Below are 19,534 nucleotides of genomic sequence, written 5' to 3'. Positions count from 1 at the left end.
TGGGATGAGAGCTGCACAACACGTGGGAGCCCTTGTGGGGCGGGGGGGTGGTGGTGGGGTGTCTGATAGTATAGTTGCGCTCCGTAATGTACTGACTAGGAGAGTCCTTCCCAAAACAGAGCTTTAAGGATTCTTGGATTGAAGACCATCGTGAAAAGAAAATGAATTATTTCCTGCCAAGGAAGAAATAGGGAACCGAAAACACCAAAACAGATAAAGGCGGCTCCGATTGCAGGATTTAGGGAAGGATTAACGGGTTTACTGAGGTGGTTCACATGATTATCACTTGGGCTGAAAACTCCCAGTCCCTGAAGGTGACCCAGAAGACCCAGGGAGAATGCAAAGTTTTCAGTCACAGGACACCTTAGACTACAGGGTGGGTGGAAATGGCTACCCGGTGGAGATTTTCTTGATATGTTATGGGGTTAGTAATTATTACCATTTTAATTTTTGGAGACTCTTCATAAATAGGAAAAGATGAAGGCATTCATCACAGGTTTAGCAGACCAAATTATTTTACAATCACTCGTTATATTGGGGGAATGCTTGGCATAGTGGCAGATTGAGTCGATGACAATAGTAAAGAGCGGTTTGTCAAAAGAAGCTGACTCCGGAAAAGAAAAATGGGTAAAGTAAAAGCAAGAGCGGTCAGAGGAGGTGAAAATGTACTAGGAGAAAATTAAGACAAAATTACAGAAAATGGGTCCTACAAAAATCAGGTGTTCTTCCTGGGTGGCTCAGTGGATTGGGTCGCTGCCTTCGGCTTGGATCGTGGTCTCGGGGTCCTGGGATAGGGCCCCGCGTCGGGCTCTCTGCTCGGCGGGGAGCCTGCTTCTTTCCCTCTCTCTCTGCCTGACTCTCTGCCTATTTGTGATCTCTCTGTGTCAACTAAATAAAATCTAAAAAAAAAATCAGGTATTCTTAAGAAACCCCATGATGACTCCATTACAGCTCACACTGTATAAAGTCTGGTTCTGGAGAGAAAATGCAAGCAGCCAATCTGAGGCAAATATTAAAATTGTATCAAAAAAGCAGTGCTTCAGAATGAAGACACCGTGAAGCCAGGTCCAAGAAGATATCTTCATGTTGTCCGTTAAGAGAGACTCAGCCAAACGGGCTCTCAAATCCCTTCAAGTCTGACAGTTCTCCATTACTCATCAATGATGCAATAATCTTTGATGGCTTCCCTGAATGAAAGACTAAGACCTTGGCCTGATTATGAACCTCCCTCTGGTTTTAGGAGTCATCACAGGTATCCACTATGCTTTTTTCCAGAGATGGGAACCAGCATGGTCACATGTAGACCCTCTTTCACAGTGAGGGCTGGAATTGCTCATACTGGCACCACAGATCCAGGCCTTTTCCGCAAATGTCCATCTCACCAACTGGAAAATGTTTGCCCACACCTGGTGGTCTTGGACCACCTCAGCTATAGGGTCTTAGGGGCCTCCATTCTTTTCACCTCTGTGTCCACAAAAGGTATCTCACCTACGCTCTGAAATCTAAAGAGACATGTTTGTTTGTTTGTTTGTTTGATTGTTGGGAGTACCTACAGAGAGATGCACCTTTAATGTTTGTGGTTTAAAAACAATTGAATTCACCACAAGTGAAGATCGCCCCAAGATGTACCCTCTCACAGAGACTGACTTGCCTTTTTATTCCCTGTTATTTATGTAAATAGATTATCACAAATATAATTCCTTTCAATAAATATTTTTAAGATTCAGATGCAGGCTCCTCTGTGGAAGCCACTCATCCATAACAAATGGTACCGAAGTTTGTATTGTCTGGAGTCTATTAAAATTATCCAGTTAATACCCCCTTGAAAGAACACTTTACCCATTAAGCTTTGCCCTCCCCCACAACCCACGCACCTTCCCCAGGAGAGTGCTAATGGGTAGGCAGGATCCCTGGGGCTCAGAGAAGGCTTTTATTCAAAGCCATAGTACCTGTCAGATAGTAATGAAGATTACAGTAGTTTACATGTATTGCACCTTCACTGGTTTGCACTGCTTCTGAATACTCAATTTCATTTAACATCATAGCAATCCAGCAGTAGATGTTACTACCATCACCATTTAGTGGAAAGGAACTGAAGTGCAGAGTCACAGACACCTACAGATGGCACACTGAAACACTCTGGTTCTGTGGTATGCACTCTTCACTCTTGAACCCAAAAGAGAGAGATCTTCTAGACTGGCTCACGAGCCCCTTTTCTGGCTTCCTTTCCCATTGAGAGAAGGAAAGAATGAAATAAAAGAGCAAATTGAACTGTCCAGCAGCACAAAGAGCCTGTCCAAATGTAATGTTTCTCCTTGAGGTCAGGTGCTCTAGTAGGCAGAGATTGAGGGATGAGATAACCCAAGGGGAATGAAGGCTAGTTCAGCAGTCACAACCTCATCTGAAGAATTTTCCTGACCAATACAGAAAAATACAACTTTGTGAAAGAGGTCAGTTGTATGGTAGTTAGAAATGTGGTCACTTCGTAGTATATGCAGATATTGAATTATGTCTACACCTGACATGAATACAATGTTATATGCCAATTTTATGTTAATAAAAAAAAGAGAAATGTACTTTGAAGCAGCACCAGTGCTTCAAGAAGTAAGTCATCACCCCAGAAGGCGGGCCCCTTGGGTTATTTGCTGTCATTTCAGGGATTACTTCACAGTTATTTCAAACAGCACTTCATATTAAGAAGTGAAAGATGAATTATGGCACCTCTCTGAGCTTAATAGTTACTTGCTTGAATTAGGTTTGTTTTTGTTTTTGTTTTTGTGGGGGTTTTTTTTTTGGCCTAGCAAAAGACTGCTTGTGGATTGGGTGATACTGGGCAGTCCCTTTGACCATCTCCTCATCAGGGCGAGCAAGAAAAAAGCCGTGGCTTGGACATTAGTGAACTAGTTCTCTCTGTTTTCATTCAGAGTTGTAAGCTTTTAGCTTGATTAGAAACTATGTACGGAAGATGCCTGTATACAAAACTATGTACAAAACTATGTACATTTAGATGCCTTCATTTCTGTGGGGGCTCAGGAGAGTCAGAAAACTTCACTTGGACCGCATGTGGTGCTTTTCAACTCTTTAAAAAGCAATTACTATATATTTATACAGTTTTTGAATGATGAACTATTTCATCCCAGGAGAATCAATGGTAAGTATTAAAGTTTGCGGATCAGAGAAGTAACAAAACGTATGATCATTTACATACATTTTTTGAAAGAATATTGCTTGCTGTGATACAAGATTGGATGAGTAGTTGTATCTTGATCCAGTTTTGAGGCCCTGGCTAGAAGGTGGTTAGTTCTTCTGGAATGACCCATTACGTCCACAACACCAAACATCTCCCTTATCTGAATTGTATACTCTGGACCACCATACACCCATTCTGATTATGCCAGGGTCAAGGATCAGGTATCCTGGGATAGCCCTGAGAACCTAGAGCCTGGTGAAATTACTCCAATTAGCCAATCCTAAACCTGTTTGCCTCATCTAACCCTTTCTTTCCCGCAAAGACCAGAATAAAGGTGCTTGCCCACAGTTACCCATCGCTCTGCCTTTTGACCAAACTGGTGCTTCCCCTGAGTGGCGTTGGGTGACCTGATGTGTTCTCTGAGAGCTGTTGAGTACAGAAAACTCAAACCATTTTCTTTCTCTTGATCAGTGCCTGACCTCACCACACCTCACCCAAGGTACTATGGTGAAAACGACTCCTTCCCACTTCAACTTCTCTTTCAAAACCATCATGGTTGGGTGTGTGGGAGGGAGGTGTGCACTGAGGTCCCTGTGTCAGCCCCACAACTCCCCTGAATTCTAACCCGTTATTAGGGAGCAGTCTCTCCTGCCTCCAATTCTTCACAGCAGACTTTGTGCTCCCCAAAGGCAAATGAGAAAGGAGCCAGTGTTGCCAAGTGATTCCTGAGCCTCACTACATATGGGGAAGAGGTGATAGGACAGAAGTGTGAGCAGAGGCCATGTGGATTCCAGTCCCCCCTCTGAGAGCTGAATATATGCTAAGCATTTTCATTATCTATGCTTTTCTCAGAAGGTTTTTTTTTTTCTCACTTTTTTTCACTTGAGAGTTATTAAGCTGCAATGGTGTCCTGCTAACATGTACATTTTGACTACTTTATTTATAAAACAACAACAACAACAACAAACAAACCCAGATGTTATCTTACAAAACTGGAACAACTTTGAGATTTTTATCTTCATAATAGGAGTTCATAATGTTGAATTTCAAGGTTTTTGACCTATAACAGAAAAAAAAATGGGGGACAGCAGTTGAGTAAAGTGGTTTGGTATATGGGTGGCAATGAGAGAGAGAGAGAGAAAAAAAAAACAGTGGATAAGTCTCATTCTCTGTACAAGAAAGAAAAAAACAAAAATTACCTGTATCACAGTATCAAATCAAGAATCACTAAAATGTGCTAAATAAACTCTTGCTCTTCTCAGGGCATACCAAAAGGGGGGCCACATGGAGTACTATAAAGAAACCAGGGTCAGTGGCTTCACACTGTGGCAGCCTGGTTAAGCTGAAGGATATTGCCCAGAATTCCCTTCCCTGTGTGTTTACATCTGGGGGGGGGGACTCCCAAGAGAGATCCTTGTGTGAGGTTTCAGGGAGCAGAATGGGCTGTTCCTTATCATCATCGGCGGGTGGCAGAAGCCAGCCTTATAGCTGCTATATCTACCTCCCCTATATTCTCCTTTAACTTCCCCAACTCCTGGGCCAGGAGTGTGTTTAGCTCAGGAAGGTCTTCTACCAGATGCCCACACTACCAAGGTAGAGGCAAGAACAGGGAGAGCTAAGGCGAATTTTAGCTTGATCTCTGACTTGAATTCCAGCTGTTCTGGCTGTCCCCGGCTTTATATCCATCTTCCCTTCTTTTTTTTTTTTTTTTTTTAAGATTTCATTTATTTGAATAAATAAACAAAGAGCAGAGAGCTTGACACAGGGCTCAATCCCAGGACCCCAAGATCATGACCCAAGCCCAAGGCAGAGACTTCACCCACTGAGCCACCCAGGTGCCCCTCCATCTTCCCTTTTATTTATTTATTTTTTAAAAAGATTTTATTGGGCGCCTGGGTGGCTCAGTGGGTTAGGCCGCTGCCTTCAGCTCAGGTCATGATCTCAGGGTCCTGGGATCGAGCCCCGCTCAGCGGGGAGCCTGCTTCCTCCTCTCTCTCTCTGCCCGTCTCTCTGCCTACTTGTGATCTCTGTCTGTCAAATAAATAAATAAAATCTTAAAAAAAAAAAGATTTTTAGTTGTGCTTATACAATAAATGCCTACTTAATGACATGGCTGAGTTCTCAGTGCCCTCCTGCTTCATATACTGAGAGAAATAAATCACCTGATCTAACAAGCAGTTAACTCTGCTGCTTTCCTGACATGCTTTCCCGGCATGCCCAGCACAGTGCCTGACACAGAGCTCAGTCTCATGACCCTGCGCAGGATCATGACCTGAGCCAAAATTGAGAGTTAGACACTTAACCAATTGAACCTCCTAGGAGCCCCTAGCAGAAATCCTTTTTTTTTTTTTTTTTTTTTTTTTTAAAGAGTGGTCTTGGGGTTTCGGGTGGCTCAGTGGGTTAAAGCTTCTGCCTTTGGCTCAGATCATGATCCCAGGGTCCTAGGTTTGAGCCCCACACCAGGCTTTCTGCTCAGCAGGAAGCCTGCTTCCTCCTCTCTCTCTGCCTGCCTCTCTGCCTACTTGTGATCTCTGTCTGTCAAATAAATAAATAAATAAAATCTTTTAAAAAAAAGTGTTTTTTGTATACGTTTTCCTAAAATTATGTATTTACATCAAATGTGCAATATATATCAACATACATGAAGAATTTCTATAAAAACATACCTAAACGTGTTAACAAGGTTTCCTTCATGCTCCCACTCTTCTGAATATTGGGATAACCACCTGCAGTTATTCCTGCCCTTTGTCCTTTCTTCATAATTTCTCCTGTTAAAAAAACAAAAGGCTACTGAGTAAATCTGAAGATTAAATTGGCTTTATTAAGTGATTCATGAATCAAGCAGTATCTCATCGAGCAAAGAGTTACTCCAAGGAGTTTTACAAAACAGAAGGCTGTTATAAAAAGGAGAGTTAGGCAAGGAAGTCATTGGCAAAGGAAAATTGAAGGTTCATTGGAAGAAAATAAGAGTTCAGGGTGACAGTGGCTTTTCTTTGGCTGAGCTGCAGCATTTTGCCATTGTTTGGGTTTGTTGCTGGGCAGAGGAACATTTTCCTTCTTCTTGGGAGGGTAGTAAAGTAGTGACATCTTCCAGTTGGGATAGGAAGGGATAACTGTTTGGGATAACTATTTGAGATAACTGTCTAGTGGTGGTAGGGGATGAGAGCTTTCTCTAGAAGTCTTCCCAACTCAAATTTTAGTTCAGGTTTCCTCTATTAATTTTCACATTTCTCCCGTTTGGGCAAGATCTGTCTCTAAAAGCATCACTGATCAAGAGTTACATTTCCCAAATTCAGTAGCCTTTGTTTCTTGGTGCCAAAAAGGACCTTTCCTGGGGCGCCTGGGTGGCTCAGTGGGTTAAAGTCTCGGCCTTCGGCTCAGGTCATGATCCCAGGGTCCTGGGATCGAGCCCCGCATCGGGCTCTCTGCTCAGCAGGGAGCCTGCTTCCTCCTCTCTCTCTACCTGCTTCTCTGCCTACTTGTGATCTCTATCTGTTAAATAAATAAATATTTTTTTTCTTTTTTTATTTTTTTTTAAAGATTTTATTTATTTATTTGACAGAGAGAAATCACAAGTAGATGGAGAGGCAGGCAGAGAGAGAGAGGGAAACAGGCTCCCCGCTGAGCAGAGAGCCCGTTGCGGGACTCGATCCCAGGACCCTGAGATCATGACCTGAGCCGAAGGCAGCGGCTTAACCCACTGAGCCACCCAGGCGCCCCAAATAAAATCTTAAAAAAAAAAAAAAAGGACCTTTCCTGTGGATTGTTTCCTATGTCAGAGGGAAAATACATGAACCAAAAAAAAAAAAACAAACAACCCTCGAGGCCACCTTTCAGTTACCAAAAAAAGTAGTAGGGAGAACTCTCAGGTGTTTTTTAATCAAAGTCTATATTTTATCAAGGTCACAAGCATTGGAAATCATCTCAAAATTCTGAGCAAGGATCACACTCCAAACTTAGGGGCTTCATTGTAGTGACTTCACTTGTAGGTCATCTGGGTACCCTTCTGAAACAAGTTGTCTCTTTCTGCTTTTACAGGTTTTAACTGCCCAATATAAGTGTTAATTTCATCGACTACCACCAGAATCTGAGGAACAATCCCTCATCAGAGAGAAAGTTCTTATGCTTCCTCAATGACCACTTGATAAGAACAAGGAATAAAATATTAAAGACTATGAGTCATTTGCCTTGTTATTCTTTTTTTTTTTTAAGATTTTATTTATTTATTTGACAGATAGAGATCACAAGTAGGCAGAGAGGCAGGCAGAGAGAGAGGAGGAAGCAGGCTCCCTGCTGAGCAGAGAGCCCGATGCGGGACTGGATCCCAGGACACTGGAATCATGACCTGAGCCAAAGGCAGAGGCTTTAACCCACTGAGCCACCCAGGCGCCCCTGCCTTGTTATTCTTAATGCCTATGACTAGTCAACCTATATATATACATATATATATATGTATATATATATACACATACACACACACACACACACACACACACGCTTCCATATATATGCTCTTAGAAAAGAACAGTGAGGAGTGTCTCGGTGGCTTGGTCATTGAGTGTCTGCCTTAGGCTTGGGTCATGAACCCAGGGTCCTGAGCTAGAGTGCCACATCGGGCTCCCTGCTCAGCGGAGAGCCTGTTTCTCCCTCTCCCACTTCTGCTGCTTGTGTTCCCTTTCTCACTGTCTCTCGCTGTCAAGTAAAAAAATAAATCTTTTTTTTTTTGAAAGATTGTATTTATTTATTTGACAGAGAGGGACACAGCGAGAGAGGGAACACAAGCGGGGGTAGTGGGAGAGGGAGAAGCGGCTTCCCCCCTGAGCAGGGAGCCTGATGCGGGGCTTGATCCCATGATCCTGGGATCTTGACCTGAGCCAAAGGCAGACGCTTAATGAGGCACCCCAATAAATAAAATCTTAAAAAAAAAAAAAAAAGAACAGTTATACAGAAAACTAAAATTACAGATGTGGCACCTGGGTGGCTCAGTTGTTAAGCATCTGCCTTCGCCTCAGGTCATGATCCCAGGCTCCTGGGATTGAGGCAAACATAAGGCTCCTTGCTCAGCGGGGATCCTGCTTCTCCCACTCCTACTCCCCCTGCTTGTGTTCCCTCTTTCACTGTCAAATAAATAAAATCTTAAAAAAAAAAGAAGCTAAAATTACAGATATCAAAAAGATAATATGTTAGTTGTTATTGGAATGTATTTATTCTCTCTCTCCCTCTCTCTCTCTAAGTAATCTTTAGACCTAACATGGGGTTAGAACTCAGTACTCTGAGATTAAGGGTCCCATGCTCTACTGACTGAGCCAGCCAGGGGCCGTTGGAATGTATTTATTTTTGCATTTTGCATTTGTTTTTATTTAAGATTTATTTATTTTAGAGAGAGAACACTAGCAGGAGCAGCAGCAGAGGGAGAGGGAGAGAATTCTCAAGCAGATGCTACGCTGAGCATACAGTCTGATGAGGCCTCAATCCCAGGATGCTGAGATCAGGACCTGAGCTAAAATCAAGAGTTGGATGCTCAACTGACTGAACCATCCAGCTGCCCCTATTCTTGCACTTGCTAACAGACTAGATAATGGGGCACCTGTGTGGCTTAGTGGGTTAAGCCTCTGCCTTCAGCTCAGGTCATGATCTCAGGGTCCTGGGATTGAGCCCCGCATCAGGCTCCCTGCTCAGCTTCCCTCTCTCTCTCTGCCTGCCTCTCTGTCTACTTGTGATCTCTCTGTCAAATTTTTAAAAAAAGAAAAAAAAAACAGACTAGATAATGTTCTGGACATTGTTCCAACCCAAATTATAAAGATACCATGTAGATGTGACTCCGAGAAACACAGATCATTGCCCAAATGCCATCCTTTTCCTCACCTAACACCCCAGTTCCACCTTCTCCCTGGTACCTTCCTCTAGATATTAACTTCCTTCCCCACCCCCTCAAAAGTGGACACCTTAAGTAGTTTTAGGAGGTTTCAGACTGCAGGAAGATGAAGAGATATGCTTCCACAAAGTATTTTATCTTCCTATTTAATAATAATAAGAATATAAAAATAATTTTGGAATTGCCTATGGAAAATTTCGATTCTATTTCTGCTGCTACTACTACTACTCACAAGCCTGGCGGGTATCTATCTGTCCAGTGCTGTGAAACAAGAACTTGATGTGATCACTATTTCTCATAGTAACCTGAGAGATGGGATAGTTTTATCTTTCCAGGTCAGGGATGTGTCTAAGATGTGAAAATGTGTTAAGGAAACCTAACTCAGAATTAGGAAGTCATGAAGGGAGGTCTCACACACACCACTCCTCACAGCTTGCAAAATCCAGCAGGAGGAAAATTTCCTCTCAGTTCAGTAACCAGTGAAAGGCCACCACTGCTTTGCCTGCAGCCAATGAATTCCTCGAACGGTCTTTTGTTTAATAAACCCCCTCCCAACTTCCTTCTTTCCTCTATAAAGTATGTTCTTCTCCACTGTTCTCTGTACTCGCCTGTGGTTTGCCATAGTGTGCTTGTCCCACATTGCCATTCTTCTTCCATTCCCGAATAAACTTGCTTTTACTGGCCAGATTCCTTACCTTTCTCTTTTAAAAGATTGACAGTGGTTATCCTGAATTTACTTATTTACTTTTTTTTTTTTTAGGATTTTATTTACTTATATTACAGTGAGAGTGAGAGCATGAGCAGGGAGGAGGAAGCAGAGGGAGAGGGAGAAACAGACTCTGTGCTGAGCAGGGAGCCCAATGCTGGACTCAATCCAGAACCTTGGGATTGTGACCTGAGCTAAAGGCAGAGGCTTGAGTGATTGAGCCACCCACGCACCCATGGTTATCCTGAATTTAAACCAGTCTAACAAAACCCAAGTCTATGTTCTTCTTAAACTCTCTAGTAAATTGTACCTGGACATAGCCAGATCTCACTTTGAAGGGTTCCCTTATGCACAAATTACACTCACCGTAGTTTAGTTGCATAACAGTTCCTCAAAAACAGTGCAAATTTTAGTTACAACACTGTATCAACTGTAATTGCATAAAGTATAAACTTCACTCCTAGTTCTTCAGACCACAGATCACTATATAAATAAAGGGTGTGTATCGTGGTCGTGGTAAGTGACAAGTCATGTAAACTCTCTGAAAGTCTGCCAGTGGTCACTTTGAGTCTGTTGCTTAGCTCTCATATGGACAGAAAAGCATGTGATTGGGTCATCTTGTCTTCCAAAATAAACCTATGGGACATTTAGGGGAAAAAAAGGATGATCAAAAGAGGGAACTGATCAACAAGGACAAAAGTGCAGCAAATAAATGAAAAGTGTTAATGCTGGGAGTAAAATTGGAACTGAGCGTAAGTGGAGTTATATCCAAAAGAGCTGACGGGGAATGTTGATCATTGCTGTTGTCCAAGAGACTCCAGATCTGCAGCCAGAGGAACTTGTCCAAGGAGAACCTAACATAGGAAAAGTGTTTATGATGAAAAGGTTAAAGATGTCCTAAAAGAGATGATGCTGGCAAAACAACTTTATGCTGGGGATTTTTGAAGATATTTCTTTTTTTTTTTTAAGATTTTATTTATTTATTTGACAGAGAGAGATCATAAGTAGGCAGAGAGGCAGGCAGAGAGAGAAAGGAGGAAGCAGGCTCCCTACCGAGCAGAGAGCCCGATGTGGGACTCGATCCCAGAACCCTGAGATCATGACCTGAGCTGAAGGCAGTGGCTTAACCCACTGAGCCACCCAGGCGCCCCTGAAGATATTTCTTAACATTGAAAGTGTGAATAATAAAATGTTGGAAGGTGATCCAAATTTATAAAGGAGTATGAAAATTGAGAGAAAAATTGAAAAGATGCTCTTTCTGTCATACACTATGCAATGAAAATAAGAGGCAAGCATTGTTTAGACTATTCCCAGTAAGGTTTTACAAATAAAACACTGTAATTCTCAATGTTTCTAATAAGTTACAGAGTACAAAAATAAATATTAGTTTTAATGTTGTTTTCATCTCCCAATACACTTAGAGCATTTTTAATGTTTTGGCAAAAATTTCAAAGATTAGAGAAATAATATTTTTTCCCCATAGACCCATAAGATTGCTTTGCATAATTTCAACTTGCATGGTCACTTTGATGGTTTCACGCTACTGTACAGAGTGAGGGACACACAAGCGCACACACACACAGCAAAGAATCAGTCTGGCTTAAGAGGATCACTAGAATGGGTCCCAAGCATTCTGGGTTTCTGTGCAAGAATTTACTGTTTGGGTGACTTTGGAAAAGTCATTTAACTTCCTGGGCTGAATCTCCTCAACCCTGAAATAAGGGGTCTTAACAATGACTTTTCTCTTCTGGCCAGTCCGAGTCCTGCTAATTGACAACGAACAAGTTAATATTGCTAAGGACCTTCCTATTACCTTCTGAGAGGGTAGCCTGAGTCAGTCTACAATGCAGTCATGAATGTTGAATCTACAAATAAATCTACTGAAATCTGTAAATGCAATGAAAAGCATTTTGGCATTTCATGAAAATGTGAACTATAAAGTCTTCATTTTCTTTTTTTTTTTTTTAAAGATTTTATTTATTTATTTGACAGAGAGAGTTCACAGTAGACAGATAGGCAGGCAGAGAGAGAGAGAGGGAAGCAGGCTCCCTGCTGAGCAGAGATCCCGATGCGGGACTCGATCCCAGGATACTGAGATCATGACCTGAGCCGAAGGCAGCGGCTTAACCCACTGAGCCACCCAGGCGCCCATAAAGTCTTCATTTTCTATTAGGATGTTGGCTTACTTAGAGTCACAAAGTTGGTTTTCATTCGTCTTCACCATAACTGACAGAGGCCTCCATTTCTGTGGCTGAGCTCCTGTGAGCATGACTCTTCTGGTTCTGAATGTATTCAGGCAACTGTGCCCTTTAAATGTGGCTTTATGTTTATAAAATCTGAGAGGATGTCAACAACCCAACTTTTTTTTTTTTTAAAGATTTTATTTATTTATTTGAGAGAGAGACAGTGAGAGAGAGCATGAGCGAGGAGAAGGTCAGAAAGCGAAGCAGACTCCCCATGGAGCTGGGAGCCCGATGTGGGACTCGATCCTGGGACTCCGGAATTATGACCTGAGCCGAAGGCAGTCGTCCAACTAACTGAGCCACCCAGGCGTCCCATCAACCCAACTTTTATATGGAAGGTCTTCTTAAGGATTAAGAAATGCAATTACCTACTCATTTTGTTTTATTTTTATTTTTTTAAAGATTTTATTTTTAAATAATCTCCACACCCAACGTGGGGCTTGAATTTACAACCCAAGGGGGCAACTGGGTGGCTCAGTGGATTAAGCCTCTGCCTTCAGCTCAGGTCATGATCTCAGGGTTCTGGGATCGAGCCCCACATTGGGCTCTCTCCTCAGCAGAGAGCCTGCTTCCTCCTCTCTCTCTGCTTGCCTCTCTCTGCCTACTTGTGATCGCTGTCTGTCAAATAAATAAAATCTTAAAAAAAAAAAAAGAATTTACAACCCTCAGAGATCGAGAGTCACATGTTCTACCTACTGAGTAAACCAGGCACCCCATAAAGTACACCTTTATTTTTTTTCTTTTTTTGTTTGTGTGGGTTTGTCTTTTTTTTTTTTTTTTTTTTAAGTCATCTATCTGCCCATTGTGGGGCTTGAACTCCTGACCTCAAGATCAAGAGTCACATGCTCTACTGACTTGAGCCAGCCAGGCGCCAGCTCTACTCATTTTAAAGCAGTTTACTTTAAAAAAAAAAAAAAAAAAAAAAAAAGTTAGCTTTCATTTACTTATCTATTCAATACTACTTGAGTCCGTCCTTCAGGCAGGAGACCATCCCAGCTGTTCTGGATACTCAGAGACTAAGCTAAACTTGGTGCCCGCCCTTGATTACTGGTGAGCAAAAAGATATTTAAACCTTGTTAAATAAAACAGGATAATTCATTTAAAAACACATTAACACCTATAGAAAAAGCATTTCTGGCCATCAGCAAAAATTTAATGAGAACTTATTTGAGACCTGTGCTTTATGGTATGGAAGACAAAGAGAATTAAATTGTTACATCTTTGCATTTAGAGAGCTTACCACCAAGCCAAGATTTTCGTTCTTTTCTGAAAAGGCAAAATTTATTTCTTATCAGTGTTTCTTATACATTATGTCTTTTCAGAAAAGAATAAAAATTCTCAGGAGCCACATTAACTAAAAAGACTTTGAGAATAGAAAAACTGAATCACATAGTAATAAGATACAATGATTACTATAAAAACAACTCTAGGGGTGCCTGGGTGGCTCGGCCAGTTACGTGCCCATTGAGCTCAGGTCATGATTTCAGGGTCATGAGATCGAGCCCTGTGTCTAGCTCCATGCTGGGCACAGAGCCTGCTTAAGATTTTTTCCCTCCCTCTCTACATCTCCCCCCCTACCCTAGCTTCGTTCACACTCTCTCTCAAAAAACAAACTTAAAATAAAAATGAAAAAACTCTAATCTTTATCTAAAATATATATTGAGCTGCTGATACGAAACATAAAGTATACTAAGAACTGTGAATAAAAGCAAATCACAGTTAAGACCTAGAGCGAAAGTCAAGGGCAAAACTTGATGATGCCTCATTTAGCTCCTTCACCTTTCTTTCTGTACCTGAGATGTCAAATCTCTGTGCTCTTCACAAATGAGACTTTATAAAAATTGCTTTCAAATCCTATTCATTGGATCACAGTGATTTCTGTGTTAAACAATCCATTTTGGAATAAACTTTCACGGGGTGACAACTGGAGTTAGAGGAAGTCTCTTGGGCCTCCCTTTGAGAAATATTACACCCACAGAGTCAAAGTAGATAGCTAACAATTAGCCTGCCCTGCTCTCTGTATTCAAGTGAAACTCCCTAAAGGAAGCCCAAGCTTATTCTGAGTATTTCTAACTGGCAAGACTTAGGTAACAGGTTCTAGCCCTCCAGGCAGTGTGAAGAAAGCCAGTGACTTAGAGCAGAGACAGAGCCACAAGAGACTGCCCTTTCAAAGTGACAGTTGAAGATAGTAGCATTTCAGTTCCTCCCTTCTTAGCCTAAAGGTGCACTGTGTGATAAGGGGGCCATTTACCCACACAGCTCGGTTGAGCACCTGAAATGTGGCTAGTGGGACAGAGGACCTGACTTTTTAATATTCTTTTATTATTTTTTAAGATGTTATTTATTTGACAGACAGAGATCCCAAGTAGGCAGAGAAGCAGGCAGAGATAGAAGAGGAAGCAGGATTCCCGCTGAGCAGAGAGCCAGATGGGAGGCTGGATCCTAAGATGCAGGATCATGACCTGAGTTCAGCTTAGCAGAGGCCTTAATCCACTGAGCCACCCAGGCACCCCTGGGTTTTATTTTTTAAAAGTAATCTCTACACCCAACGTGAGGCTCAAATTTATGACCCCAAGATCAAGAGTTACATGCTCTACTGACTCGGCCGGCCAGGCGCCCCTGACTTTTTTAAAAAATTAATTTGTTTACTTACGGGGGGGCGGGTAGGGCAAGGAGCAGAGGGAGAGAGAATCCCAAGCTGACTCTGAACTCAGTGCAGTGCTCAGTGCAGAGCCCAATGTGTGGCTCATTCTCAAAACCTTTAATCTCACGACCCTGACTAAGATCATGATCTAGGCTGAAATTAAGAGTAGGACACTTAACTGAATGAGCCATCACCCAGGCACCCCTGACTTTTCATTTCAATTATAAAATACACACCATAAAGTTGACCGTCTTAACCATTTTCTAAAATCAGTAGTATTGGGGCGCCTGGGTGGCTCAGCTGGTTGGCATTTGCCTTCAGCTCACGTCGTGGTCCCAGGGTCCTGGGATGGAGGCCTGTGTCAGCCTGTGTCAGCCTGTGTCAGGCTGTCTGCTAAGCAGGAGCCTGCTTAGAACTCTCCTTGCTGCTCCCCCTGCTTGTACTCTTAAATAAATAAAATCTTTTGAAAAAAGTCTTTAAAAGGGGCACCTGGGTGGCTCAGTGGGTTAAAGCCTCTGCCTTCAGCTCAGGTTATAGTCTCGGGGTCCTGGGACTGAGTCTTGCATCAAGCCCTGCATCAGGCTCTTTGCTCAGCAAGGAGCCTGCTTCTTCCCTCTCTCTCTGCCTGCCTCTCTGCCTACTTGTGATCTCTGTCTGTCAAATAAATAAACAAAATCTCTTAAAAATAAATAAAAAGCCTTAAAAAAATCAGTAATGTTAAGTACATTCAGTGTTGTGCAAGCAAGCTCCATAGTCTTTTTGTCTTGAAAGCCTGAAACTCTATACATAGTAAATAATTCCCCATTTCCTGCCTCCCCACAGTCCCTGGCAACATCACCATTCTTCTTTCTGGTGCTATGAAACTGAGTACTTTTGATACCTCATCTATGTGGAATTATGCTATATTTGTCTTTTTGAGACTGGCTTCTTTCATGCAGCGTGATGTCCTTGTTTCATCCATCTAGTAGCATGTCTTAAATTTCCTTCTTCTTCTCCTCCTCCTCCTTTTTTTTTTTTTTTTTTAAGAGAGAGCATAGCAGGGAGGGGGCAAAGGGAGGAAGAGAGAGGGAATCTGCTGAGCTCCAGATGTGGGATTCAATCTCAGGACCGAGATCATGACCTGAGCCAAATATCAAGAGTTGGGATGCTTAACTGACTGAGCCACCCAGGCACCCCAGAATGTCCTTCTCTTTTAGGGCTGTTATGCATCTATCAATGAATTGGGTTGCTTCCACCTTTTGACTGTTGTCAAAAATGCTGCTATGAACATTGGTGTACAAATAGCTTTTAGATTTTGCTTTCAATTATTTTGAGTATATCCAGAAATGTAATAGCTGGATTACATGGTAATTCTTTTTTAATTTTTTTAGTATTTGCCGTACTGTTTTCCATACTGGCTGTACCATTTTGCATTCCTGTTGGCAACACACAAGAATTCCAATTTCTTCGCATGTTTGCCTTAATTTAAATTTAAATACTGATAATTCAGTTACTGGAAAACTTTTAACTATGTTTGGAACAACATGGATATGTGAATCTACTTTTTTTTTTTTAATTTTTTTTTTTTTTAAGATTTTATTTACTTGACAGACAAAGATCACAAGTAGGCAGAGAGGCAGAGAGAGAGAGGAGGAAGCAGGCTCCCTGCTGAGCAGAGAGCCCGACGTGGGGCTCGATCCCAGGACCCTGGGATCATGACCTGACCCGAAAGCAGAGGCTTTAACCCACTGAGCCACCCAGGCGCCCCTGAATCTACTTTTTTAACTGTAAGTTTTACAAAATATAAATAATATTCCCAACACAAATTTAACATCTGTATTCAGATGTGTTGTTCAGTAGAAAATACACACCAGGTTTCAAAGATTTAATCCAGTAAAAAATAATAAAATGTGTCTCATTGATAATTTTATATACTGATTACATGTGAAATAATATTTTGGGAGTGTTGAAACAAACAAAAACATAAAATTAATTTAACCTATTTCTTCCTACTTTTGTAAATGTGGCTCCAAGAAAAATTTTAAATTACTTATAGGGCTTACATTCTACTTCTATTGGATAGCACTACTGTAGAGGTAGCCTCCACTTTAACATAGTGACAATCACCAGATTCCAGAAGATAAACTCTTCCCGGGGTCCCAATTGTTTTTTTTTTTAAAAAGAAATTAAAATAAATAAATAAATAAATAAATAAATAAAATAAATACATAAAATTTTTTATAAAGACCCTGAGGACCCCCCCCCCCCCAAAATCATGCCCTCTGCGCAGTGGGGGGGCCTGCTTCCCCCTCTCTCTCTGGCTGCTTCTCTGCCTACTTGTGATCTCTGTCTCTGTCAAATAAATAAATAAAATCTTTTTAAAAAATAAATAAATTAAAAAAGAAAGATTTTATTTATTTGAGAGAGAGAGAGACGGAGAGCACAGAGGGACCGGGAGAGGGAGAAGCAGACTCTGCAATGAGCAGGGAGCCTGACAGAGGGAGATCATCCCAAGAACTGGAAATCATAACCTGAGCTGAAGGCAGACGCTTAAGCACAACACAGCCAACCAGGAAGCCCCCCTCCCACCCCGCCCACCCTCACCAGTTGCTTTAATATTTGTATCATCTGCCCTTAATATCTTAATACATCTATCTTTCTTTTACTGCAGGAGGATTCCCTGAAAGCCCCTCACCTTTTTTTAAGATTTACTTATGAGAGAGAGAGAGAGAGAGCGCGAGCGCGCGCACCCAAGCGAGCATGAGGTGGGGAGGGGTAAAGGGATGGGGGAGAGGAATTTTAGCAGACTCCGTGCTGAGCAAGGGGCTTGATATCAGGAGCCTGAGATACAGACATGAGCCAAAACCAAGAGTCTCTTGCTTAACCAACTGTGCTACGCAGGCCCACCCTGAATGACACTTTCTATTCACTGTTGCCACAAAAAGCCAGGCCGTTATACCCATTTCCCTAGCGAGTATCTGGTGTTCAGTTTTGGTATCCTATTTTCTATGTTTTGTTGGTCTATCAGAACCTATGCCTTCCATTGCAGAGTCCTCCTGTTTGTGGTGGGGGGTGAGTAGGGGGGGTGGGGGGGGCGGTGGTGCTGGCAGATGCATAACACCTCAGCAAGGAGAGCTCAGGCGGTATGTTAATGTGTTTACAGAAGAAAAGAGGCAGTTTCTTTCTTTAATTTGACAGTGCTGCCTGACAAAACTTCTGTACGTTTTGTGGTTTTTACCACTTACAGCTTATTTCCACTCTGAAAGTAGTCATAAATCCTGGACTGACTGACTTCCATATGACAACAAAGTAGTGGGGCAGTACATGGATGAGATGTGGTCACTTTCAGTGACTGGGGGCTACATGATAGAGAGGTGTGTAGGGAGCCAGGAAGAAACCCTGTCATGCTGGGATGGGAAGAACCAAAAGCTAGATTTGAGACAGTAGAGTTGTGGTTGTGAATGTATTTACCTCTCATACCAGAGTCACTCAGGATATAATAGCCATCACTACCACTCCAGTGCAAACAAACAAACAAACACCTCTTTCATGGAGGATAATTGTTCATAAATTTTTTAAAAAGCTTTATTTATTTATGTAAGAGAGCGAGCAGGGGCACAGGGGTAGAACAGAGAGGGAGGGAGAGAAAGAATCCTCAAGCCAACTGCAGGCTTGCTCCTGAAATCATGACCTGAGCTGAAACCAAGAGTTGGACGCTCAATCAGATGCTTAACTGCATGAGCCACCCAGGTGCCCCAATTCACAATTTTTTTTGAATAAAATTTTTATTTTGGGATCATTTTAAATATACAGAAAAGTTGCAAAGATAGTACAGGGAATACCTGCATACCTTTTACTGTTTTTCCTATATTCGATGTGTGATATAAACATGGCACATTTAACAAAACTAAGAAATCCACACTGGGTGCTGGGTGGCTCTGTCAGTTAAGTGTCTGCTTTGGGCTCAGGTTATGAGCCCAGGATCCTGGGAGAAAGTCTTGCATTGGGCTGTTTAGTGGGGAGTCTACTTCTCTCTCTCGCTTTACCTCATCCCCCTGCTCATGTGCTCTTGCTTTCTCAAAAATGTAAAAAAAAAAAAAAAAAGAAAAAAGAAAAAAGAAAGCGATTCATATTGGTAGAATACTCTTAAACTATAGACTTTAATTTGATTTTACCATTAATGTCCTTCTACTTTTCTGGAACCCAACACACAAGCCAAACTGCATTTATAATGTAAGCTTTTTATATACAAAGATCTTGCCCCATTTTACCATTCACATTAATGTTTTTACTTCTTGGTACAGGCTGTAAGGTTTTATTTTTGTGTGTATGCTTACTTATAATTCTGAAATACGTGTTTATTCATACTGGTGGTGCCTACCAATGACTACCAGACATAGTTGTGGTCAAACAATGAAGGGTTATTAGCTGCTGTAGTGAGGGAAGACCTCACCCCAGGGGGAGTCTCAAGATGGGGATGTTAGAGAGGGCTCATTATAGTATACGGGCTTCTGTTAGATGATCTGGGGGAGGGTCCAAGGAAACAGGTTTTGTTCTGGTTCAGTCAGAAAGCAGGAGCAATTCAAGGACTAGCTTAATTTTTATCAGAAAGCAGGAGGAATTGGAGCAGGGCTAGAGTTGTCATTAAAGCAGTAGTCACTCACGTTAGCTGGGGATGGGATGTTTGGTCATCTCTGTGCTTGCACAGTGTCTGTTTTTATCTGTTCATGCAGAATTAAAGAGGTCTTATTTTCTTCTTCTTTGTCAGAGAGAGAACTCATTCTAACGTTAATATTCCACGGCACTGCTTACGGCATTGCTTACGTTCATCAGGGCATCCAGGCCAGCTCCCAACCGTGGCTCTCAGAGCTGCTTTTCTTAGCGCAGCATCTGATCA

The 19,534-nt window shown here is 42.0% G+C and overlaps 1 long non-coding RNA gene across 1 annotated transcript; it reads right to left on the bottom strand.

The window, feature by feature from the left end:
* Positions 1–4,127: 4,127 nt before the first annotated feature.
* On the bottom strand, positions 4,128–19,390 carry LOC132016609 (uncharacterized). The gene is made up of 3 exons (XR_009403959.1): positions 19,302–19,390; positions 5,857–5,958; positions 4,128–4,250 (listed from the first exon to the last, which is right to left on the bottom strand). It is a non-coding gene; the product is annotated as an uncharacterized LOC132016609 (long non-coding RNA).
* Between the last annotated feature and the right edge of the window lie 144 nt (positions 19,391–19,534).

This window comes from Mustela nigripes, chromosome 4, assembly GCF_022355385.1.
Source record: "Mustela nigripes isolate SB6536 chromosome 4, MUSNIG.SB6536, whole genome shotgun sequence".
In the NCBI taxonomy this organism is placed as follows: Eukaryota; Metazoa; Chordata; class Mammalia; order Carnivora; family Mustelidae; genus Mustela; species Mustela nigripes.
Note: the sequence above shows the minus strand (reverse complement) of the source record. Positions and strands in the feature narration are given on the sequence as shown.